Source organism: Platalea leucorodia, assembly GCF_965183815.1.
Source record: "Platalea leucorodia genome assembly, chromosome: W".
Taxonomy (NCBI): Eukaryota; Metazoa; Chordata; class Aves; order Pelecaniformes; family Threskiornithidae; genus Platalea; species Platalea leucorodia.
The window spans coordinates 24,677,337-24,704,596 of NC_138859.1; the positions used below are offsets into that span (position 1 = coordinate 24,677,337).

Consider the following 27,260-nt stretch of genomic DNA (forward strand, 5'->3'; position numbering starts at 1 on the left):
GTATCATATTCTTCTTTCTGTTCTAATTCTATTCTAATTTAGTTTTTATTTTAGACTTAGATCAGTGTTTCTCAATGACCTGTGTTTTCACTAGGCTAGCTTTAACTTACATTCAACTTGTAACAAACTTTCTAATCCCAGAGCATGGTATCAGAGGTCTGTACTGTTTATTATACAACATGCTGTATGTTCAAGCTCCTAATAATATGCTTTCTCTGTTATGGTTTTCAGCCCTGTTTTCACAAAAGATATTGGATGCATCTTGAAAAACACCTGCTTGCTAGTATTTGGGTTTGATCTCTGGTCTAAGCAGCAAAGACACCTAGGCACTGAAGTCAAGCATATCTCTTTCTGGCACCTTAAGAGTTTGCAGACTGTTTCAAATCAGTGACAGCAACCAGGTGTCATGTCCCACCTGGGGAGGAGGGGGGAGGAGTGACAAAGATTCACAAATCCTCTCTGTGTGGATTAAGGTGGGCCAACACTCAAGGTCCGTACACAAACACCAGCTTTAATAGAAAGCTTCTATAGAGACAAATATTGAGTACAAATATTCGATACCCGCCAACCCTCTCACGGTTATATTCACCCCAGCTATGCGGTTTTACAGAAAATCAAGGTAGGCTATGCAGTACTTGACTACAATTTAACAACTTAATCACCTTAGGAAAAGTGAAAGAGAGAGAGAGAGGGAAAAGAGAATCACCAGTCCTGGATCCAGCGTTGGTCCTGCCAACAAGGGTATTCAGTGAGGAAAAAGGAGTGAGGAGAAGTGAAGGTTCTTCTAGAGATGTTGATTCTGTGCAGGATGCTCAGTGATAATAATTCCACAAATCACGCACACATGAGCACGCCGTCATGCAGACTACACCACATTTATCAGGCTACATGATTAGTATAAACCCGCCTAAATTTACACTTATTGGTTAGTGATTAACATTTCGTACACTATTGGTTTACTGTATTTAAATTAGCCTCGCTTGCTATGTAAATTAGCACGCATGCTCCTTTCAGGTGTGGGGGGGCAAGTCTTTTCGGTCCTGACTTGAGTCGGTGGTCGTGATCTCCCCTCGCCACATTTACCTTTCACCTACTTTCTGCAGTTTTATCTTCTCTGGCCACTGTCCAGTCTTTGGTGCCAAGATGTTCACTTTTGTCGGCTTGTTAGCTCTTCTTCAAGGTTAGAGCTGTTAGTTTTCCACAGTTTGTTATCTTTTAGCTCCCTCCCAAATTCCTTTCCCAAGGCACAAGTGGTTAGTAGTTTTGCTAATTGGAAGATTACATCAGCGACCAGTCAAACCAAGAGGAGCGTTACCAGGGCTGTCCCCCAGGCAGTAGGTGTGGGGGGGAATAAGACGCTTCACAGACCATGGGGAATGGGGTCGAGGCAAGGCCGCCCTGTCTCCACAGGGCTCCCTCCGTCACCCTCACTCCAGGTACTGTCCGGTCCTGGGTCCTAGCGACCGTCGCTCTGCATTGTGGTTTTAGCACCCAGGCTGTTTGAGACATCTCGTTGTTTTGCACTAGCAGTTCTCTACACCAGGTTGACAGGAATAAGCCTTTTTTCTCCATTACCTAGACAAGCATGAGACTCAGATTATTGCTGCCACTACATCAAGATGACTCTGCCTTGAAACCAGTGGCTCACATTTGAGAAGTGGTGTTATAGAGAGACTGTGGAGCAGGTCTGCCTTTCACACAGGCTGCACGGCTGGAACACAGGACGTGATTCCTGTGGTCTAGCTCTGTCCAGATCTCTACAATGGTCTACAGTAGCTTTTTGAGCACCTGGGTCATCTTCTCTGTGGCTCCCTTTTCCCAAGGGTTGAAAGCTACAAAAACCCAGTCATTTGAGCTGTCCATTTTTATGGGTATTTGGACTGCTCTCTTGTGTTCTGTTGTTCAAAAGGTAAGGTCTTTCACTTAGATTTATGGCTATTGCTAAAAAGATGTGTTGATATGAAAGGTAAATACAGAAGAATATAGATTCTCTGTGCAACATCTAAAAGTCCTAGACTTTTTCTAATATTTTTAATCTGTAGAGGGAAGAACTGAATGCCAGTGAGGTGAAAATGTACACAACCACGTAGTCTCAGATGGTTTAGGAACAGGTCTGAGAATAAAGGGTCTTGAATCTAACTGTCATTTTAATCCTTTAGATACTCCCTTTAGAGTTATTTCCATCTTTGGTTGTTTTCTCACTCTCATTCTGTCTCCCAGTCAAGAATACCCAGTGTGGGGGAGATGCAGTAAGAAATGTCAGAGATGCTTTCTGCTTCCAGTTGGTGTTTCTTGAGTGCCCCTTTGGGACATCTCCCAAATGTTTGGAGTTAGCTGTAATGAGTATAGTGCATTATCAGCTGCCACGGTGTGTATTTGCCATCGGTGGGTGCAAAATTAGGAGTGATTCCAAGAGGAAAGATTATGTTCACTTTGAGTTGTTGTACTTGTATCCTGAGACTGATAACCAGATATTCTTCTTGCTTTTCAGTTTTCAAAACTGATCCTATTCTCTGTGATGACTCCTCTTTCACCTTTCTGGTGGGCCCTCAGGAAGCAGGGAAATGAAACCTGGTTCCTGTATGATTTGAGAGTTTTTGTATGAATCAGCCCTTTTGGCAACTCTCCTAAATTAGAAAATGAGTTACCTTTTAATACTTGGAGTAGACAGCTCTGGCTGGGTAAAAGTTCAGGAAAATATTTAAACGGGGAGGGGGCTTGGTCTAATGGTGTTAGTTGAAATTCAGAGTTCTGTTTCTGACTGTTCAGGCTGTTTGCTCTGTAGGTGTGAAATCACTTATGAGCTCTCAGCCTCTGTGTGCTAAGATACAGAAATAGCTGCATTTCATTGAGTAATTAAAGTGTTTACAACAGCATGTGCCTTCAGAGTGGTAGTTGGAGTTCCTAGCTGAGATTTTCCTATATATTGCCTCTATGCTTCATCTTGGTTCCTCTTTCACAGACCTCTCTTGCAGGCAGAGAACAAAGCTGAACGATGTGGTGAGCACAGAAAGCAGTTATGAGCGGTGCTTGGTGTTGGAGAGAAGCCAGCAGCAGCAGGATGGTGACATATAGGTATCTACCTATGTGTTGAAGTTCTTGGTAGATGACGCTGATAGAAGGTCATCCACATGGTTTTGAATGGAAAAAGCAGATGCCAGGATACTGGGGAGCTGAGGTTTTAACAGGCCTATAGTTCTTGTTCTGTGGGGGGTGATTGCATAATTTGGAAACGGTAGTTACACTAATACTACTCCCCTTGCCAGCTTACCATAAGCTGCTGGTAGCATCAGACTCCTGCAAGCTGCTTCTATTGCTTTTACTTGAGTCTGCAGGAGTAGACAAGAGTATTTTGGTTTTTCTGTTTTCCCCACAGGCTATGATTGACAGATGACCTTCCTATTATGATCTTCACGTTTTGGTCTGCTTCAGACTCCAGCATTTTCTTTATAGCTCAGAAGAAATCTGCTTCGAAACCTAGTGGTGTGTCATGGTGTGGCATGTTTGCTGTGTGGTACCATTTAGTGTGAGCACTTGTCTGTGGGTGCAAGCAAGTAGTGGTGAGTGTTCAAGCTATTGCAGTTGGAAGAGTTACTGCTCAGACAGGTTGCCTTAACTGGCTGCTTGTGTGTGCTCTTTTCCCATTTCTACCACAAAGAGATCTTTTATTTTTGTTAAAGAAAGATTACTGTTTTGACCATAGACCTCTTTTTCAGACATTTGGAACTTAAGTGCAGTATCAGCATTGTGATATATTTGAAATAAGTGTCTGTAAAAGGGCAAGGTGAAATCTTAGTCCAGTTCAAGCAGACAAAACCTTGTGAGGGTGTGATATGCAGATAGATGGTCTGGTGTGGTTCTCCAGCCCCAAATGCCTGAAGGTTGATAGCTCTGATGGAATTTACAAGTCTGCCACCACAATTAATAAATAAAATAAATCAATAAAAATATAGAAGAGAAGTGATATCCTTTCCAGTTTGCATCCTGGAAGAATTAGTTACTCTAACAATTTCTTCTAAAGCAGTACTTCTTTTAAGTCTAAATGCAGTGCCGCTTTAAAGCGGTACTCCCAGGGCCATAGGTCTCTCAAAGAGGAGCCCAGGATCTCTGCTATCTACCTGACAAAAGGGATTAAGATGGAAAGTGTCACTGATTTATTAGAATTTTTGTCATTTGATTTTAATGAGCTGTTGTCTAGAGATTACTATAATACAAATTGTACGACTGTTTAAATTAAAAGCATTCATTGAAATGATCTGGTATCATTGCTTTTGGAAGGAATCCATTGATGTATCAACTGTTTCTCATTGAAATGTAGATACTAAAACGTGTTAAATACATGCACACACTTATGTTATGCTAGCATCTAGGAATCTTGCATTTTGGAGCTCAAGTCATCATTCTCTGTAGAATTCATAATTTAAGATAATCATATGATACATATGATATGTCTTTGCTTTAGAGACTAAATTTGTATATACAAGATTTGTTGCCAGAAGTCAGTTTTAACTTGGGTGCCATGTGTAAAAACCTGGACCTATTCCATCTGGTTAAAGAAACAGGCCCTTGCTTTGTGTCACTGTGTAAGAAATGTGATACCAAGGAGGACAGCTACTTGTAGTAAGGAAAGTACCTAAATGCAGGGGAGAAAAGATTGCCGTGATTTCTAGAATTCAGTCTATGCCAGATTGTTCCCTCATGAAAGAAGTACATCTTAAGAGGGACAAAAGAATAATATCTGTTAGTTTGTCTACCTGATATGGGAATATATCCTCCAGTGGGAAAGAGAGAGAGAAAAAGAGGAAAAAATTAAGTGAGAATAACTATTGAAATCTCCAAATGAGAAAATCCAGAGGGGGGAGGGAAGACCCATGTATGCTTTGGTACATTGCTCTATGAAGCCCATTTACTTGGGACATGAGCTTTATCTGAGTTCTGTGGATTTTTTTTTGTCTGTTTTATAAGACACTTGGGAAGGAAAAAAAACCTCACAGAAACTCAAAACATCATACAGTTCTTTAGGTTTTCTTAAATAAATAGCTAAATAATTTTAACATGTAATTGATACATGAGTTCATTATTTCTAGTTTCCTCCTTATCTGCAAGCAAACAGTTTTCAGAGGAAGTTGGAGATCAGCATAAATTCCATGTAAAGTCATTCTATATGATTGATAGCTTTGAATAAAAAAAAAAAAAAATCAAAACCAAAACCCCCTATTCTGTAGTCTCAATATAAATAAACAATATTTTCTTTCAAGTTAAGAGGTTCCTGGTAGTTCTTGTGACCCTTTAGAAATGCTTGAGTTTCAGAAAACTGTTCATTTGACCTTTGGTGGAGAAAATAATTTTGCTCTGAAGCTTTATCCTTGTGCTGATAAATTAAGGGTGACTGTAGCTGAGGGGTTACCCCAGATATCAGGACTCTGGTTGTGTTTATGTCAGAGCAGATTTAATTTGAACAGATTTGACAGGTTGAATGGAATGTTTCTGAAGTTAAATAATGTGCCCTAACTGGCTTTCGAATAGAAAGAAAATGAGAATAACTCACTAACTGGAGCTGCATGAATTTACCTTTCTTTCTATTTTTTTTTCTTTCATGGTTATATAAGGGTATTGAAAGCAGATTCCCCTCCCCCCCCCCCAAATTGCTTAATACATTATTACAGTAACCTCTTTGTTTATTTCTTTACACTGAATCTTATAAAAATAGACAAAAATTTTGTAATGTCTCCTCAGATTTGCTCTTCCACTTGTATGGTTTGTCAGAAAAATACATAAATGAATGAATGAGATGGAGAAAAAGTATACTAGACTCTGAAATTTGTTTCCTCTTGGCAAAGTGACCCAGTTGTTTTGGATGTTGTAGCATATCACAAAGTCAGCCTTATCATTCATCAACTCAGGGTTGGAGACATTATTCTTGTATTCTCAGCCTTGGTAATGATAAGCTGCTAGTTTTTTTTTTTTTTTTTATAGCTAAAAAGTATTTTTTCCAAGCTGTTGTTTTTATTTTGATAAAAAAACATTTCTTAATTTTTTTGCTGGTGGCTAAACTTCTAATAATCAATACCTATAGGTCCTCCCTGCTTTGCTTGGAATGGATGTGGGTAGTGGATTGCAAAACATCACGGTTTTGGAGAGGGAGTGGGAGCCGTTCTTAGCTCAGCCTTGCTTCTGGCTGAGATGAATTTGCAGTGGAACCAGATCACAGTGTAACCTCTGGCCTGATCTAATTATCAGCATTTACACTGGCTAACTTCCTCAGTAGTGGGAAAAAAGTCAGGTAACTCATGAAAACTAAAAGTAATTAAAATGTACTTGATGATTTTAAGGAAGAATGTTATTTAAGCAGTATATCTCTTCCTGACGTATAACTTAAAATGTTACGGATTCAAATACTTAAATCATGTGTGAGAGAGAAAAAAAAACCCAAACAATAAAAAAACCAGTAAGTCTGCATAACCTTCACTTTCAAAAACATGTTTGTATCGGAGGTAGTGTGGTTGTGTGGACTGCAATCCAGGAAATTGTGATTCCAGTTTGTTCTTGACTTTGAGCAAATAACTAGCAAGCTCTTTGCTCAAACTCTGGCCTAGAGCTACTGCAGAAGAGCTTAACTTAAGCTGTCTATACACTGTGATGCATGAAACTCTTCTTCCTCATGTTTTACAGTAATGCATGTTATTTACAGCATTTCTAGCAGCACACTTGAGAATATTGAAATAATTGAGTGTGCTAAAAATCAGACTGATTTATTCTAAATTAAATCCTCTTCATCTTGGTAAGGACCACACCAGTTCTGATCCTGACACTAATGAAGAGTTTTATGCCAGCCAGTCTTTTCTGTGGTTAATTTATTTTGTTTCAAGAGACACTGCACTGTAGTTTTCAAGTCGTCATTATTTGAAAGAGCACTTAGTTTTATGTTTATACTTATTTTAACTGCTAAGAATAAGATTTTTGGAAGGCGACATTGTAACAAAGAAAAACTTAGCATCACTGCTTAAACACACATTGATGCTGATTTTTTTTTTTTTAATTTTTATTTTGAATAGAGATACCATAAAAATCTTTGAATTTGAGAAGTATAAATAGATTTTGAATTTCCAGTAGGTCCCAGGTCAAAAAACCTTGATAATTGATGCTGGACACCTGTTGTAACTTAATGATATTGGATTGTGAAGCATACTGTGGAAATTAAATAGTAATAGTGGGGGAAACATTAAAAGTACTTAATAACAATCTTTCTAATGGGTTACAGGATGGTACTGTTGCACCAAATGAAGTATCTCCTTACTTTTGGAGGAGGTAAAAATGGTCTTTGGTTGAAAGCAGGAATGATACTGGTTCATGTCCAAGTTATTTCATTGTGTTTTAAAAGGTTTCTTGTAGTCTGCAATTTATTACTGCTTAAGGAGGCAAATGCCCTTTTAAAAATAAGATATGTAACAAGGTCATTATAGGCAGAGGTGGGAACAGAAAGCACAAGATATCCTAAATAGTAGATGTCTCTCATCCATTTTGCTGTACAGCCTTTCCTAATTAACCTTAACTTAATGAGCTTTGGTAAACTATCTGGTGTCAGTATTTAATCATTAAAGCTCATTCTTTGGAATTGGCCATAATATCTTGAAACTTTAGACTTCACTGTTACCTCAAAAATACCATTTAAAACTGAACAACTGTATGTAGTATCTTGATATCCTGAGCATTTCTTACACTTAAACTAGTATTTGTGTGTTTTATTACTTTCTTAGGGATCCACTCTTCCTGGCATATGGAGCTGTGTTTGGCTAGCTGGACATTTCCCTGACTTAGCATGATGGTTCTGTGACAATTTTATTTAACAGGACAAAGGAAACACTTTTGAGATATATTTATTATTTTTAGAGTGAAATGTAGTCTGAAAACTGGAGCTGGAATGTTCTGGGCAATACCTCAATGTTTTTACATTGTCTTGTCTTTTGGCATATAAAAAAAAAAAAAGCTTATGTCTAAGATAAACAACCCATTGTTGGTATGAAGTGATTCTGGGTTTTTTGAATTTGTTGTTTATGTGTTCCCAATTGAAACTTGCTGTGCTATGCTAAACAGTGTATAACCTCAGGTGAAGCTACCAAGTGTTCTTGGAAGTCAGTTTGTAAGCAAACCCAGTAGATTAATCTTTATAAATGTTCCTTTTTTTTTTTCCTGCAGAGATATTACATACAGCATTTCCTTGGAAGCTGTGACAACTCTCATTGTCTTCCTTTCCTGCCAATTATTCCACAAAGAAATTCTACGAGAGTGCATCATTCACAAATAACTGATGCATGGTCAATGGTATGTCGTGTTCTGGGGTGGTACCTGATGGCAAAGCAAATGCTTCTGATGGCTTGTTTAGACTGTTTGTACTTGAAAACAAAAGACAGCGAAATATATTTTGATAGAAAACTTGTTCTGCTCAAAAGAAAACAGAACACAAAAGCAAACATCTGTAAAGACTGTTGGAAGGTTTCAGGTTTAAATCTCATGGCACTGACTTCAGTAAAACTATTTGAAACCATTTTCACTTTTTGAGGGTAATTTCATTAATTTAAAACAGCTTTTACTTTTCAGGATGCTTTTTTTTTTTTTTTTATTCAGCTATGGGTCTTTTCCTGTAGCATTGCAGTCTAGAGAACATGCATACCTCAGAAATGCTAATGATCCTTCTTATGATACAAATAAATAGCAGCCCCTTGAAAGATTGCACATATGTGCTATGTTGAGTTTTAAGCTGCAATAGTGGAAATACTTAGCAGGTGGTAAACTTGGTTGTATGAGTAATACCACTTGTTCTGGTGAGTCAGTTTTGTTTAAATGCTTTGTCATGGTGGCTTTTACGCTTTTTGGTCAGGCTACCATTCATCCTCTTCCAACTTTAAATTCCATGCGGGCAGATTTCTGGGAAGTGTACCTATTGTCTGGTTTTTGGAAATTTCTACTTGATATAAGAGAGAGGTACTGCTCCGGGGTGGCATGCAGGGAAAGGAGGGAGGCTCAGCTTGGCTTTGGGCAGAGGGAGCACAGGGCAGACTTCAGCCTGAAACTGCAGCACGGTAGAGGCAGAGCCTCAGTATTTGTGGGGTTTGGTGGTACTTCAGTCTCTGGGCTGAAGGAAGTGAGGGTTTGGGGCAAAATGGGGAATGTTTGGGGGAAAAGGCAGTACGTGGTCTAAGTGATCTGAGTTGGGAGTAGCAGGTACCTGACCTCTGGAGAGAGAGGGGTGGGAATTTGGTGGCTGGGAATCTAGGGCAATGTGAAGAGTTCGAGAGGTACTGGTTAGAGGGGACTGGAGTTCATCGTAACACAGCCCCTGTCTGTTCACCTCTGAATCATATGAGAATGGGAACCAACTGCGGAAATCCTTCTCTGTTTTGGAAATATTGTAACCTTTTATTTAAATCTGACAAATTTTACATGCATTTGTCAAAATCATTGATGCGAGGTCAGATGTTTCATTGGTCTTTGCAAATTGGCTCCAGCCCTGCACGCAGACAAAATATTATGGGGGGGTGGAGAAATACTGTCCTTACCTGTTCTATGTAACTAAAGCATGGAGCAATAAACAAATATAATGTTTTTTTCCCTTGCATAAATATTTTTCCAGTTGTGTCTTGAGGTAAAAGAATACAATGATTCCACAAGTTAAATGATTGATTTAAAAGTAGTATTGAAAAAAGAAAGCAAAAAATAGTTTCCATGATCCTGCTGTTGAAGGTGCTCCTGCAGAGCCCTGTTGAAGTCAGTGCAGCTTTGCATGGGCAAGACCATGGCATTCTTTCCCTTTCCAGTCTGCTGAAGACTGGGAGAGTTACTGTCCGTGTTTAATGCAAAACACCAGCCTTTGCACCCTGCCTGGGCTTTGTTGTGCCAAATTTTGCAAGTTGAGTCAACTAAAGCTGTTTTCTTTTTCTTTTCAGTCTCCCATATACCAGCAGACTTGTGAAAACTTTACTATATAATTTCATTAGACAAGAAAGAAGCCCTCCTCCGGAGACCCATGTCTTTCAGCAGCAAACAGATGGAGGAGGACTACTTTATGGAATTGCATCTGGGGTGGCAAGTGAGTCTGATTTCCTATAAACTATACTTCAAACCTTATGAAGTATTACCTTCTATGTGACCTCTCTTATAAAGACACATGTAGCCCATTTCTTTTTCAACAAGTGATACCAGTGTGCATGCTCAGTATAGAAAAATTGTCCATGGGCCTGCTTGGATTGTAATCATAGACAGTCCATCTCAAGATGTATTAGAATCTGAGGCAATTATATCTGCAGGCACTGCAGGGATACCTTCCCTGCAGGACAGCACATGGTAAAAGTAGCAGTTAGTCCATTTTTTTTGCTTTTGTTGATACTTTTTTAATAATAAAGCAAGTGGTGACTAGCTTGATAATTCTTCAAGTTAGTTAAAATGTTGTAAGAAATACTTTTATGTGCATATTTTATTCTTTGATTACTCAGTGGATATGGTGACCTGCTCTGTGGTTCTGCTTGAGCAGAAGGTTGGACTAGGTGGTCTCAAGAGGTCCCTTCCACTCTCAAGGATTCTGTGATTATAAGGGAGTGTCCTAGGTAGGAATTTTTGTAACATATTGTAGTGTATGCCTTTCCCAGTAGGCTGACTAATGATTTTTCCTGAATAGTATGACTAGATTCTGACCTTTTGTGGGTGGACTGTTTGCTATAGAGAGATACTGCCTGAAGAATATGAAAGACTCTATGACCTTTGTTAAGAAAAAGGTTTCTCATGTTTGTTAAACTATATACTGTGTTTTGGTTGGTGGTTGCTTTCTTCCCCACACCAGATATGTTTTATTGGTGTGTGTATTACACACAAAAATTCTTCTTAAAGGTTCTTCTTTTCCATATAATAAGAATAAAATACAATATATTGCTAACAGTAATGGTATATGTTATTTTCTTTTTCCCGATAAACTAAATAACACTTTGCAAGCCAGTTGCTGTTAAAACTGATACTATTTATTTTGCTCTTTTGTGAAATCCATTCACTGGTAGCATCCCTAGGGGATATTAAAGTTCAGGCCACAAGTGGTCTACCAGAAAATATTTTAGTCTGTGACAGTGCGTGTGGATCTCCTCATGGAGGCAGTAAAAGAGCATGTCTCTCTAACTTGGTGCAGCATAGCCTAAATACATTGCTGCTGCTGTGTAAGATGAGGTTACACACAGCTCAATGTGCTGCTGGAACATGCATCTCCTTTCTGGTTTCCAGTTTACATGCTCAAGGGTAGACCACTGCCATGTTTGGGTTGTGCCCGTAATGTAAATGCATCAGAAGACAGTTGCTTGGCTTGCAGTGTATTTAAACAGAGAAGAGAAATTAATTAAATTGTTTCCTACAACGTTTTTATTCAGGAGTCCCAACAGGTACATTCTCTTCCTTCTTTTCAATTGCTAGAGAAAATTGCTCTTAAAACGTTTTTCCGAAGCAGTTTTCAGTATGTGGTTTGTACTTTTGCTTGTGACTGGAGAGCAGTTCTCACTGCGTATTTTGATACCTCTACTTACCTGATGGTTTTATTCTTCTTGGTTCTAATCTCTCTAGTCACGCATGAGTATCTTTCTGCCTTAGTGCTGCCACGGGCAAAATAGCTTTTTTTTCTTCTTCTGGTTACTTGATTGATTTGTAAAGTCCATCCAAATTGCCACCACTCCTGCCTTCCTCTGTAGCTTCTCTGATATCATATCCCCCCATGACTTTTTACTGCTTCTATATTGAGTTTTCATTTCTTAATGCAAACTCTTAAGGTTTCAGCTTACGTCTGTTCTTGTCTCTTCCTACACTTCCACCCCCTTCACTCCTCTTGAACTGTTCTTTTAACAACTCCCTTGGCATACTCCTACGCTTATTTTGTTGCTTCTGTCATGAGTACCTGAAGTGCCATCTCTTCTCCCAGTGAATTAAGTATCTTCATTAAAGCTTTAAGTAAAAGAGCCTTTATAAACAGCTTTTTAATGACCTGCCTGGGAAAGGGGAAAAAATAAGTACCACATCCTGTTAGAAAATTGAAATATTTTTTCTGTTTGTTCAGTTGGTTAATGTTTTTTGTGTCTGATTATTTGCCTGTATACGATGTTGGACTATAGATGAAACTTGGACACAATAGAATTGGTAAATGGCATATTTGCCTATCCGTAATATCTCTGAATTAACCCTTTGCAATCCTTTGTTTTATATAGCATCAGGTGCACAGGTAGAGTGTAATACAAATTAGAAGACAGCAACACAAATTGATAGTCTGTTATGGAACAGAAGCAAGTTTTGAGCAATGAGCAGATGTGGAAAACTTAGATGTGATTTCTGTATTGTTTTATTTTTATGTATTTTGTAGTCTTTATAAGAATTGAAAGAGTCTTTTAAATACCACATAATGATTAAAATAAGTTTACTGAAATAGTCTAAATATAATCTATTTAGGATGAAAGGATATAAGAGCCTGGTTTTAAAAATAAATTATTTTTCATATGAAACTTCGATGCCTAAGATAATTATTGTACTTGTTTGAAATTATTTAACTTGATACCAGAGTCATCTATGTTACCATGTATTAGTTATGCATATTTTGTAGTCATTTGCACAGCAGCAATAGATCAACGAACTCTTGTAAGCACTGTATTTTAAATCCACCCCCCCCTTTCCTTCCTTGTGATTCAGCAGGAGTGATAATTATGCACCATATGAGCAGAAGTTTACCCTTTCCCACAGTTAACCTTCTCCTGCTTCTCATCCTTCATAGCCTGTTTTTTTTCCCCTCTCATGAGCCTCCTTAACCCTGAAACCATACAGCCAACATCCTCACACCAATTACTTCTCCTTGGTTTGGCCTCTGACTGTGTGCAAGTACTTTTCTCCATCCTGTATATGAAATACCTTGGTTAGAATTGTATTGCCAATTATGTTATTCTCCAGTAGTTAAATAAACAGCTGTGGGTTTGGAATGAGGGGGGGAATAATGATATTTTAGTTTTGTAACTTCATAAAGGATATTCTTAGATGCTGAGTCAACTTTGCTTTGTCTTTGCAGTCTTTTTGTAGGTGTGCAAAATAATTGTAAAGTGCTGCTAGATCTGATGGTATGTTGTTGATGTGTTGTGAAGGCATAAATTACATCAATATGCATGGCAGTAGAGATTAGACCTCATATTAGAAATTGGAAGTTCATTTTTCTTTGTTCACAAGGTACGTTGAATCAACTTACCTTGAAAAAATTTTTTTTGTTGGTTTTAAATCCCCTCCACTTTTTTTGGAGTGTTTATTAGCATTTGCTAATTCATGGTCCACAGTTAACCAAGTTGAGAGAACTTTTTGTGGGCAAGCAAAATTTTTTTAATTAGTCATTTTATTTCTTGCAAAATAAAATTCATGTTACAGTGAGGAACTGCCAAACAGATGATATGCTAAGACAGGAAAATGTTAGTGCTACTCAAGACTATTGAAAAAAATAAGTCAATTTAAATGGTTTAATTTGAAATAGTTAATCCAGTTTATACTTTTCTATTTAAAAAAAAAAAAAACAAAACAAAACACCACAACACTAATGCATCTTGCAGTACTTAGGAGTTACTGCAACAGTAAGATCTAATTGACTTAGTCTGTGCTGTTTAGATGATTATAGATGTAATGGGTACAATGTTGTACCTGTAAGAAACTAATGAAAAGGCAGTAGCTGGATTCATCTTCATTAATCGCCTAAGCAATTGTCATAACTAATCTGGCCCACAAATGTACTGCTGTAGCATTAATATAAATTGCAGAATTCGGTGTATAGTGGTTAATAATGACTCGTTTTCTCATGTCTGTACTCTCTGGTTGGAACTAGACAAACATTCCTGACCATTAATGACTTTCTATCATGTAAGTATATACTTTACTCTGCATTATGTTGTTCAATGTTAGTGTGCTTGAAGGCAATTGATGGCCTGTGTTGTACATCTGTGACACACATACTGTAGCTTCTTCTTTTTTTTTGGTGCTACATTCTGGTTAATAGGAGTACTTGCACGGTTATCTTGGACTTTACAAGAAAACTATTTATTCATATTTAACATTTTATGTTAAAATTGAAGATGAAAAAGATTATGTAGTCTGATTTGTAATATCTAGATTAAAACTTGTCAAAGTAGAGGCACAAAAAAGCTACTTTGTCTGTTATTTCTTACAATTCCTCCAAGCTTTTTTTCTACTTATAAATATTTCAGGCTGGTTGTTTCTACCTTTCTGAACCTTTTCATGATGTGTCACAGATCTGGTGTATGATCTGCTAGATAACTACAACCTTGTCTATCTCCTTGGTGCTTAGTCAATGTTTAATTGCCTGTTCATGTTCACCATAATGAAAATGTAGATCTGAGACTTTTTTCCCATTTCTATCTGTTCATCTTCCTTCTTGCTTACAATCTGTAACAGTGTCATCCTCTTGTCACTGTAATTGTGGCGTTTTGACCTGCCTGAATGTGAAGATTTAGAGAGTGTCCAGATCTTTAATCTTTCTCTTAGCTTCTCTAAAGATGTGTCTGAACTGGAGCAAAACGTGTGGCTGCAGTTCAAGCACATGTTCTTTGAGACTAAGTAGTTGAGTATTAATAGTAGTGTAGGTGTGGCAGGCTCAGTCCGCTAAAGCTGCCCAGCAAGCTGGGTTCTAGAGCAGCTTCATCCTGACAGAAATCCATGCTTTGGTGCTGTGAGGACCATAGGAGCAGGTTTGAAGTTAGGTTGAACTACTGTCAGAGTGGTGTCTGAATGTCCCCTTTGAGAGTCTTCATTGCCTTTTTTCACAAGATAAAACTCATTGTCTGCCTTAATCACAGTAGCACCAAAAAACATTGCCTCTGGCATAAATCTCTGCAGGCCAGAGATGTATTCACTATCAGGCTCTTGCACACTTCCGTTGACGTACACTGTGTTGTGGTTTTTGTTTTTCTTGAGATCTAATTTATCTTTGTGGTTTTGAATGATGCGAGAGTATAGAACAGTTATACAGCATTAGCACTTCTGGTAGCATGCCTAGGCCTCAGGTCCACCAAACTCTTGGGGCTTACAATCACAAGGATCTTGAAACCAGAAGAGTCATAGTATAATTACTTAAGAAATTCTTGATCTTTCTTGTAAGCTTCACCAACGTATTTTTGATAGTAAACCGCCAGTGATTTAGAACTAGCTGGATAGATAGCATAGACTTTGCTCTGGGACCCCCACTCTTTTCATAGACGCCAATGGCAATGATAGCAAAGCATCCTTACCCAGAAGAGCAATTTATACTGTAAAGTCCTGGGCTTGATAGTTCTTGGAAGTCTTCCATTAACTCTGGTGAGACATACACGTTTGCAGGGAGCAAACAGTAGGGTTTTTTCTTTCCTTTGGAGAGGTAGACGCTCTGGGGGACCCTTAGCTGCCACCACTCCACCCTTATGGCAGTGACAAAATATTTCATACTAAACATTCTCAAGGCTTATATGTTTCTAAGTCTTCTGTAAAGTTTCTTTTCTTTGATATCTACCTGATACTGTCTAGGCTCGTGGTGTGCTGGGAGTTCTGCTACTGTGCTGACTAATACTGCCTCTTCTCCAGCCTGCCTCTGTGCTAATCCATCTTGTCTTTTGCCCTATATGTAGATTGTAAGCTGTTTACGGTAGGGACCGTCATTGAGTATGTACAATACATAGCATAGCAAGGCTGTGGTTTGTGACTAGAGCTTCTGATTTCTGTGGTCATACAAATCATAATTGTAACCATGTGTTCCAGCTCGTTTACTGAGAGTGCTGCAGCAAGTTTCACGAGGTGTGTTGGTGATTTATCTCCCTGACATTTATCCTGATATTCCAAAACCTGAGCAGCTTCAAATAACCCATTATATTAAAAAAAAAAAAAAAAAAAAAAAAAAAAAACAAACAAACAAACAAAAAAAAAAAAACAGCCAAAAACCTATTGACTCAAAAATGATTTTTCTTCTTTAATTCTTCAGGGGAAATTGCTTGTTAAAGGAAACCAAGAATCAAGCTGATGTATTGTAACAACAAAAGTTTTAAAACTTGATATCTTGCAAGCACTAGGGCTAGGAAAAAGGAATTTTATATGGGTGAAAAGGAGGCATTTCATGCTTTCCAAATTCTTCTTAGCTCTAGAGAATTACAGAATTTGAAATTGAGATAAAGACAATATTTATAAAAGTTCAATAATCAGTTATTAAAAAAAAACAACCAACAAAAACTGTTATACTTGAGTTTTTCTTAAAGTCCTATAAATTTCAACTAGGGGATGGTGAGAAATCTGTACCTCTTCACCTTACAATGCAATGTCAACAAGAGTGTTCATCTCCTACATAGCATTTATTTTAGCAATAAATGTGAAAATTCTTCAAAAAGATTGTGAACACCATTATTTTCATTTCATTTTTGAACATTTTCCTCACTATGAGGGTGGTGAGGCACTGGAACAGGTTGCCCAGAGAAGTTGTGGCTGCCCCATCCCTGGAAGTGTTCAAGGCCAGGTTGGATGGGGCTTTGAGCAACCTGGTCTAGTGAAAGGTGTCTCTGCCCATGGCAGGGGGGTTGGAACTAGATGATCTTTAAGGTCCCTTCCAACCTAAACCATTCTATGATTCTAACATATTGCAAATGATAGAGGCTTGACCATGCCATCTAAGAAATGGACCAAAATCTGGGAATTAAAATTTTCAGGTTCAGCATCTTCCAGTAGGCTGCAGTGCTTCTCATAAAGTATTAACAGATCTTAAACTTTTTGCAGGTCATCCTTCTGGGCGGTAGATACAGAGTATGTAGGGTTAATATATGACCGAAAGGGCTGGTTTTTTTGCACTAATATGGGAGATTAAAGTAACACCTGTGACTTTTAACTCCATAAGGCAGTTACTCTTCATAATTTTGAAAATATCTGCAGTGTACCACTCAGGATGTGTTCTTCTGCTGCACATTTTCTGATGAAAGTGGCTTAGTAGTTCAGAAAAAAGGATGGTCTGTTTGGTTTCAGATGCACTGATACCATATTATGAATGGATTTACACTTGATGTCTGATTACTGGCAGGTCCCTTGAAGGGGTTGGAAAGTGAATCAACAGGAGAAACTGAGCTGTGTTTGAGGTCAGGGTGAGGAACACTGATAAAACACACCAAATTCTTTTTTTTCTTTTTTCTTTTTTTTTTTTTTTTTCCTTCCCCTCTTATTGCTCTGTGTCAAAATTTGGTTTTCAGGTCTGCTGATGGATTAAATTCATCCAAAGCTGCATTTGTTATTAAATTACACATTAACTGGTTTTCCTTCATTCTCCTGCCAGATGTCTGTACTGTCTTTTGGGGTGGGAGTGTTCGGACATCAGATCGTTCAGATTAACCATTGCCCAAGTTCAGCATAGCAGGGGAGTTGCTTTGCCTCCTGGCTGGTTTGTGCACTTCTACTTCAACACCTTTTCATTGTTAAATTTTGTTTTTCAGTTATTGGTCATGTCTGTAAAGACTAAAGAAATACAAAGGCTATGCTGCGGGCTGCCTGTCTAGAAATACTGACTAGCTAGCTCCATTTTTCTGGTTTGTTTTTGTTGTTCGGGTTTTTTTTTTTGTTTGTGTGGTGTTTTTGTTTTGTGGTGGGTTTTTTGTTTGTTTTTTTTTTTCTGTAAAGTTGCCACATTATTTTGCATTTTTTCTCTCTGATTTTATTTTATTTATTATTTATACATTATAGGTGACACGTGGGGAAGCTGAAAGTGTGTCTGTGTGTTTTCTTTAGTTTCCTGTTCCCTTTTGCCTTTAGCTTCATGTTCCTTCCCCAAAATAAGTGATGATGGATTTTTTTTTTTTTTTTTTTTTTTTGTGCATCTGCAATGAAAATCTGTATTTTAACCCCTTTCTCAAATAAATCTTGAAGTCTGGTAAGTTTGGTGGTTTTTTTTTTTTTTTTTTTTAACATGTAGAAGGTGAAGGAGAAGTTTATTCATATGATATCTATTATGTTGGGCATAGAATGAACTGCTGATAGGAGCAGCCCAAGTCAGCTGTGGAAGTATTGTGTCATGATCAAATTAGTTCAAGTTCTGAAACAGTTTTATTTGCCTTACCAATAATTTTGTCGGGGAGAAGAGAAATTACTTCAAAGCTTAAAATAAATTAAAACAGCCTTTACCTTGGAAAGGGAGTAGAATTTAAAAATAAGAAATTAAAGAGTACATTTTCACAGTTAGGGATGTAATCATAGATGGCTGGGAGATGAGGGAGGCAATGTCTGTCACTTGTGGACAAGAGGAGCAGTGAGTTTGCTTACCTGTTAATTGCACTAAGTCATTAAATTAAATCCTTAAATTAACACAGCAAAACTTCATAAGTATACATCTTTCAGATACAGCAGAGTTTATGGTTTTCCAATTAGCAGTAGACATTTTAATTTACATAACAGATTAGATCTTGTATATGGATTTGGTAGGAATATAGCCTTAATCTGTGATGCCAGTTTACTCAACTGCAACACTTAAATATAAAAAAGTTTACATAAAGAGCTTGCAGATGAACTCTTATTTAATACTGATACTTGTGAGACAAGAATGTTCCTTGCAGGAAGTGGTACCTGTCTTGCCAACTCTTAGAACCTGTCCAGAAGGCAGTGGATAATTAACTAACTTGTTAATGAAGTCATTAATGCAAGTGAAAAGGTGTCATTCTGGCTGGTGAATATACATGGTGCAAAGGAATACTGTGCTTTTAGGATATGATGGCTGTAATAGGTTTTGCAGGGGCTCTAAGGGAAATTAAGCAAAATTTAAGTGTATTACAAAAGCAAAACTTTCACTGGTGCCAAAACTCAAAATCAGATGAACACTTGAATCTAGTTAATCTGTAATGAAAATATTTGTGTGCGTTAGGGCAACTGTAGTTCAAAATGGCAGTCTTGCAGATTCATACAGAAACTTTAAGCCTTGACTCGGATCATAAAACTAATTTTTATTTTCCTATGCAACATTGTTTTTAATTCAGTTGTGTAGTGCATTTTTCTAATTGTAGTCAGTATGCAAAGAGTACATTGAATTTGCATAGTGTGAGACAAAAATATTTTGGAGGATAAGTGGACATACTATGAAAATCTTAGCTGTAAAGAATTTTGTAATTTTGAGGTAGTACAACCTTGCTGGAGCCACACTCCATCTGGATGTGGCTCATAGTATGTTTTCTCTTGAGCCTTGTTGGATATGTACTTAAAAGCACATATTTACAATATTGCCTATATGGACTGAAGTGTTTGACTCTGATTTTGAGGGTTGATTTCACAAATAATTTCACTTCAACACCTATAGTTTCTAATGAACAATTTTTGTTTGAGAGAGAAAATGTTCCTCTTTACGTTTGAGCATAAAAAAATCTTGGAAGTCTTTCCATCTTTCTTTTATTTCTAAGGATTATAGCTGTACTTCCTTGTTTTTGTAGACCCATGGAGGAGCTAAGCTTTGCAAAGAATGATCTAAGATTTAATGAGGCTTTTGACTAAAGTCTTTGTCTTAAACCAACAAAGACAAACCCTTAATGCGATTATAACATAGTTATTTTTTACTTAATGTTCTAGAAGAGCCAATGGCAATTAAATGTGTTCTGCCAAACTAGTTTCCAACACAAGTATGAGATTTTTACATAACCTGATAAATAGCTATTTTTCCTTTTGAACAAGCCATCAAAAACATTTTCCTTCTTTCTGTGAAAGACTTCCTAGCCAAATTAGAGCAAAGCCAAACAGATCATGTGCTTAGCAGTGTATTAGTAGAAACTATTTTAACAGTTGCAGATTTAAATTTTATTTCCTTGTCCTGAAGCCAGTTACTATTGTTGAGTAATTTGGAACTTAACTTTTCTGATTGAAGCTTAAGTTATCGGTATGTGGTAGTTGTAGTATAGAGCAGTGAACATTAATTTTCATGGCAGTTGGGTTTGTTTGTCAATTTTTCTTTGAAGTGAGTGGCATTTTCCAGAGTGACTCACTTTGGGGAAAGAAAAATACTATTAACAAGAAAAGAATGTGGCACCTAAGAATAGACATCCTGGTGAAAAGAATGGATTTCCATTATTGAAAAATAAATTTCTGTATTACATGGAAATTCAATTATTATCCTTATAGGAAAGTGTGAATTTTTGCTTGCTTCTCAGTAATTTGATTTTTATTTGGATTTCGAATTTGCACCCAGTCCAGAGCCGTGCTGCTGCCAAGCTATGTCAGTTGATGTCTGGTTGATGGCTGTAACTGTCACAGGTGGTGGGACAAGGCTCAGACCTAAGTGATGTGCTGCTTTTGTGCATGCTGGGCTGCTGGCTGGGAGGGTGCAGCCACATTAGGACAGACTTAATGACAAAGTTTCACCCTGATCATTCTACGTGCTCTCTCTGCCCCCCCCCCCCCCTTGTTGTGGGTGAAGGGCTAGAGCACGTGGGAAGAAATGGCATTTTGCTGGTGTCTGCTGTGCTAAGGATGCTTTGCTGATGACAGTGTAATATGGTGGCATTCCCGAAGCTTTCCACAAGAGAAGGTCTTTGAGTCTTACAAGAATAGCTTTAAAGTTGTCCTGGTGGCATAGTCATGATGATCTAGGAAAGGGAAGTTTGTAGAGAGAGGCAATATTTTTCATTAGACCAGTTACTGCAGTTGGGATAACACAGGGATGTATGCGAAGTGTAATACTGTATGTGTGCTACCCAAACCATCTTCAGATGGCACAGCTTCCAAGAATTTAACCATAGGAGAGGGCTTAAAGACTTAGATGTTGGCTCCCAAAGGAAGATTTCTCTAAACATTTTACTGGGAATACTACTGAGATCCTGAAATACAAATTCTGTTACCAGCACCATAGCTGGAATACAGCTTTATTCATTTAATCTTTCATCAACAAATATTTGAGTTTAATAAAACTAAGCATTATAAACTCATAGCTGTATCTCTTTCACCATGGAACATAAGGGAAGGACTAGATAGATGAGAGGCTGGAGAGGAGGGCACAGAAGCAAATCCCTTATTGCACGAGTTTCCCATATTATCTTCTGGTCCTTTCCATCTTCTGTTTCTGTCCTGTAAGATAGAAGGAATGGGGATGGTGTGGAGCTGGGAAGGCAGAATAGATATAGGGAGGAAGATTCTTCTCTGATATCTCTTTAACTCAGCTATGATTTGGCTGGCTGACATGAAAGCTCTTGCCTATATGTAAATTACTGTTGTGGACATAAAAGCATTCCTGATGTGAATGCATATACAAAGAAGTTAATGGTAAACAAACTTCCTTTGTTGGAGTATCATTAGGAGCTTGCTCATGCAAAAAGGAGAGCATGTTGGTCTGACAAGCTTTTGCACGTTATTTTTATTTAGCATGTTAAGGAAATGCTTTTGTGTTTGGCCTTTCTAAATCGGTCTCTGGATAGTATTTCTTCCTTTGTGCCAAGCATCGCCCTCTTTCCCACTCATTTTGGAGCATTTTGTGAGGTTTGGAGTGGCCTGTTATTGGGGGAACTGCTGCAATTCAATGGACAGATTTTCCTTGGCGGAGATCCAAACCTTGTCTTCCTGTTGTGGATCTTAATAATGGCAGAGTTAAGACCTCGTCATTCTTCTGCTGAATAGTGTAGGTAATAAATTTGGAAACTAGGTTTCATAAGAGAATTGTGGTCAGGAATAGGACAAGGTTTTCTGTCTAAATGAAAAATTTCAGAATGAGTCTAACTCTGGAATAATTCCTAATAATTGTTAAAAGACTAAATTTCTTAGCATTCCTGCTAATATTTTGGATTTTTGTTCAGCATTATGAGAATCTGTAGCTGATAAATATACAGACCTGTAGTCTCAGTCTGACTGAACTGAAAATTTTTACTTTCCCATTGGTCTTAGTTGACACAAAACCCTCACATTAAGTGAGATGATTTTAATGCTGCAGTTAACATTCAAAAACCGTTTAAGTCCATTTATTTCTGCCATGTGCATACATGAGTCTTCTGTATTAAACAATTGTAGGACTTCAAGTTTTAACATGTGTCTGGGGCAATGTACAAGTCTTTAGGATGCTTGAGGGTAAAAGACACATATCAGTAGGCTTTCTCAGGTCAGCTTCAGCTGGCACTTAATAATAGGGCTTCAATAAGCTATTTAAGGTTGGCTTCCCGGATTTATTTTGCATTTCACATCTTGTGAAGAGTACACCTAAAAAGTGCAGGCGTTAATCAGAAACATCATTCCTAGAACACACGGCGATTATAATGGGATGCACAGGGCTGTCAAGAGGATGTTCTGCATCAGATCTTTTTTTCCACCATGAGACCTGTAATCACCATCCTGTGTCACTTCTGTCTGTAGCAGGCAGCATCTACACAAGTGAGATGTCTTGGTGGATGCTCACAGCTAGTGCTGTGGCTGAAGGGTTTTAGGAAGGGGCAGCAGGCACGGCTTACACAGGGGTTTGCTTTTCATTTTCTTTGGGATTTTTGTTTTGTTTTCTTCCTTTCTCTTAGAGAATTGGAGAGTGGGAAACTGAAGTCTTGCCTTTCTTTGTATTAAATGGAGAAGTTCTCTTACAATCCTGTTATAACTCCTCCTCCTGCAAAATGCAGACATGTGCCCATCCTTCCTCCTGTTGCTGAGGCTCAGGAGAGGCTGCCTGGGGGGCTGCCAGGACCCTCAACTGCTCTAAGTAACTGAATTTGCTCTACTCTGCTACTCGGAGTGTATTGTCAGTATGTAAGCCCTAGTTGTACATTAGAGAAATTTAACCATTAGAAACCCTGATATGTCTGTCATGTAACTAGGTTTGAACCCTTGGGAAAAGGCATATTTATAAATTCTATTGAGCCTTTAGAACAAGCTAGTTTTCAGCAGATCTGAATTAGGGCTTAAATGAACTAGGACTTTGCAGGCATGAAATAGCTCTTTTGCAACTGGTTCTTACTGTACCAGTCATGTAATATCTGCCTGAATACATTGCTTTGTGAAGTGAAATTCAAAAAAAGTGGGGAGAAGGATTAGCCAGTAGAATATGAGAAGTGAATCATTTGATGAGAACTGTCTTAGCTATTTTTTTCCTCTGTGTTCTCAAGGAAAATCCTGTATTATAGTTATCAGGCTTACAAACTTTTATTTGGACTGGCAAAAGAACATGTCATTTCTTTAAACAGAAATTTAACTAGAGGCTGCATGCCTAAGGCTTGTCTTTTTTCCAACTGCATAAGCTGGTCTTTCATTACTCTCCGAATACTTTGCTTCTGAAGTTCTTGTGTAAACATATCAGAAGCTATGCAGTTCTTTCTTGAAAGAGAACAGACCCTGAGGATTGCCATTAAACATGATGACAATGGCAAATTTTAGGATGTGTGGTATAAAAGCCTTCCTATTGCTCTATATGGCAAAGGACATGCATTTATGGCTTTAAAACTGGATATGGTGCTGATTCTGGGGTGTGGTTATGCACAGAGACATCGTGTGCTTGTGCAGCATCCCAGTAGCTTCAGTGGAAGTCTTTTGAGATCAGGGCCTAAACTTTCAACTCTTCAGCTTTAGCAAAAGTACTTGAATGCTTTTAGGGAAGAAGGGACACTTCTTGATGATGCTCTGTAGTTTATAGTGATGGAAGAAATATAGGAGCATTTCATTTTTCCTAGTATACCAGGTGGAGTATGGGTTTTTTTTTAACAGTTATGTTGAAAACAATCAGAAAACCACAATTAGAACAAATGTCAAGTCACACTGTTTAAGCATTTGAAGAAGGAAGATGGTGTAGCCTTCCAGTTATAGACCAGGTATGTCATGTGATACAGCATGTGCAGAGCACCTTGATGTCTGGTGGGAACATTGTGATAAAATGTACAGCCTCAGGACCAAAAGTGGCTGGAGACATGACATCTTTCAGATGAAAGAGCTTAAAGCTTAAGATGCAATTTCAGAATTTCTTGATATCTAGATATTTAAATAATACTATGAAGAACTTCTATTTCTGTAGTCAACTGTGAACACTTGGTCTTGTTAAGTGCTGTTTCTTAGAGAAGTGTGGAAAATGGAACAAAAGTCTAAAGAAAACAGTTTTACTAAACAGAGGTCATAATTATTTTGTTTTCCAAGTACAATGTTTGGAACTCCATTGCGTTTCTGTAGTGCAAGGTCAAGCAAGATATGATGTGCATGACAACTTACCTATACAGGAAACTGTTCTTTTAGAATTTCAGAGGTTCTAAGATATAATAACTGCTATAAAAACATGTCTGGAAAATAGAATAGTAATAGGCAATTTTCAAAATGTAATGAGTTTAACAACAAATTGCTTAAAGGGTACTTGCTAGGATATATTAGTAAATTGTTTATGATCTTGCGGGGGGTGGCAATCAGGCACAGCAGCTGGAATGCCTGTGAGAGCTCTGATCAACAGAATTTGGCATTGCACTTCTGAAACCTAGTGACTACCCCAAAAAATGATTTGTACAACTGCATGTATCTAACCAGAAACACCACCTAGTAGTTGTTCTAAATCTAAAAGTATACTGCTAAAAACACATGTATTCTCTTTATCCAGAGGATTTGCTAAGAAGCTGTATGTCCTGGTATGGAATATATACTAAATTCTGGCAGGAGGGATTGATCCCAAACATGCTTTTCAAACAGCTGATCAGAGAAAGTGAACCGGCTGCTTGCAACTCTGTCTGCAGTGTCCTGGAGGAAAAAGTAAAAATAAAAATTCTTTTTCCTAATAATCCGATAAAGACAACCAGCTAGTTAGCCTGTGCTTACAAAGTCAGATAATTTGAGATATCAAGTGTTTTGAGCAATGAGTTTGGACTTATTGAAATTAATACTTGGTTGAGGTTGTGTAGGCTTGTTAGACCAAGATATTCTTCTGGCAATGGGAATGAAAGCAAAACCACTCTTAATCCTGCTAAAGTGGGTACTGCTTTTTCATTTCACAATGTAGAGAGCCAAGACAGAGAGAGATTGCATTTCATCCAAACATGCATGTGGCTGACTTCAGAGCTTCTCAGGGCACTAGTCCAGACTCTGAGAATAATGGCAAGTCTGGGCACTACTCCAAGCAGACACATTCCCATACATGAATAAATAGGGGACTCCATTGCTACAAAGTCTGACCTTACTTGAGATTATCCATGGGTTTTCCTGGTGCCAAACATTTGGTAGAATGAATCAGATGACCGTAATCAGACAACGATCAAGATGACTTTTGTTCAACTTCTTTAAATTATTTTTGCCTGTGACCAAGAAGGGAGAGGATGCAAAGTGTTCTTCTACTGACATTTTTCAGAAGAAGCATTGGTCTTCTAAGGTCTCTCTCAAACAGCATCTAGAGCATCTGCTCCCAAAATCAAATCTAAGATCTGCATACTGCCACTTCTAGAGGTAGGCCTGCTGTTTCCACTAACGTGAATAATAGTTTGGTGATCATTGAATGGAGTTTGCCACCATGCTTAAACATAATCTCACTTTGTTATGGAGAAATCTTTACTGATTTCAGGCATTTTTTTCCTGCTTGACTACTTCTGGTTTTCAGTTTGGGGATTGTTTGTGCTGTCATTTCTGTTAAAAGTTAAATTAGGAATTTGCTGGACAACATAGTCTTCAAGGTGGTGTTTGTTGCTTCTGGGTCAGAGCAGCCTGGGAGATGGACAGGAGCTATAGAACCTCTGATTTTTTGTAATAGTTGTTCTTGGACAGGAATTACATGTAATCTAGGTTAGAGAACTGCTTATTATGTAAAGGCTTTATGCAATTGGAAGTGCAGCATTTTACATTTCTGCAATTAAGAAAGTTGTCCTGAAATAGTCTTAGCATAGATGGAAAATGTGCTCATTAGCCATATTCCTATTTTTGCCCAACATTCTCTTTAATTTTTCTGTAAACTTTTAACTTGCAATGGCTGCTGTCACTGCTTTTTTCCTACAATTGCTGTATTGGTTAGAATTACCTATTATGAAGATTTATATAAACTTTCCCCTTTTTGAGATCTATTTACTTTCCCTATCCCGAGTTCTAAAACACTGAAGCTTTACAATAGTTGTACTGTTTCCCAAACAAACAATTTCTAGCTGCTGTAGCAATCACAGACAAAGTCCTTGGTGCAACTGAGTGATTTAATTGCAGCACTAAAATGAACAAATGCAGGGAAAACTATCGAGTGTGGCTGGTCTGAGTGCATCTGCCATTTATGCTAGTACTGCTTCATGAATTGAAAATACATTATGTTTGATGTTGGCTCTCCTAGGACTGTATAAGTTTACTAAATAAGTGCATCAAGTGATATGAAGAAAACAAATAGTAGACTGTAAGAGTCTTGTCTCTTCCTCCACTGTTTTTCTGTTCCCTTGGTGCACTTTGTCTACTTGTAAAAGTCTCTCAGAAATTAAGGTTTAGGTAAACTTATTTTGAACAATATATAGAGAATAAAATCTAGTAATTAATTTCTAGATCAGTCAACTAAAATGTTTTAAACGTAGTCCCATGTAGCTTGTCTAGTCAGGTTAATGATTTGTCACATAATTTGTAGCTACTTGTGGAATTTTTGTTCTTGCTAAACAGAAAACGTTTATCTTTGCCATTTGGCTTCTTAGTATTTTCACTGGAAAAAGAAAAAAAACCCCAAACCTTGTGTGAAATGTGTTCTCAATCACTGTTACAGTGTTTCTCTTCCTGTCTTTTTAATAGCATCTTCCCCCTCCCCATTTTGCATTCTCTCTCCCCACCACAACCACCAACAGTCTCTTAAAACTCATGGCGTGCCCTAATATTTTAAGTAATTTTTAAAGTCATTTCAGCATCTTATTAGTATGTCAAGAACTGTCATATTTGCAAATTGCAGCAGTCAATTCATAAAGCACATAAACTGTGTAAAAGTTTGCTTCGGCATATATTTAGAGCTCTCCAGTTAATCAGTTTTAAATTGAAATTTCACTGCGGGTTTGGCACATACTTGAAACAAGCACAAGGAAACTGCTAAAGATGGAAACCTGAAATACTTATAATTATTGCACCTTATGTACAAATTAATCCCTCTGTTGTGTAGAACTGACATTTTCCCTGCCACTTTATCCTCCTTAGGAGGCAGACTTTGAAAAGAAATGATGACTGTATAAATTAAAACTTATAGTTCTTTCTGGTTAGTGTGGGTGTCATGCTAGACATAATTCCTTATGAAGTGTGGTGTTTGTTATGGAAATTGTCATTGTATCCTTTCTCAAGCATAGGAAGGGATT

At 37.8% G+C, this 27,260-nt stretch overlaps 1 pseudogene across 1 annotated transcript in view; it reads left to right on the plus strand.

Moving 5' to 3' along the window:
- LOC309601526 (dymeclin-like) overlaps positions 1-27,260 on the plus strand; it is a 233,992-nt pseudogene that overhangs the window by 24,562 nt on the left and 182,170 nt on the right. The window contains exons 7-8 of the transcript in view: positions 8,197-8,322; positions 9,945-10,087. The product of the transcript in view is annotated as a dymeclin-like (transcript). The remainder of the gene's footprint in view (positions 1-8,196; positions 8,323-9,944; positions 10,088-27,260) is intronic.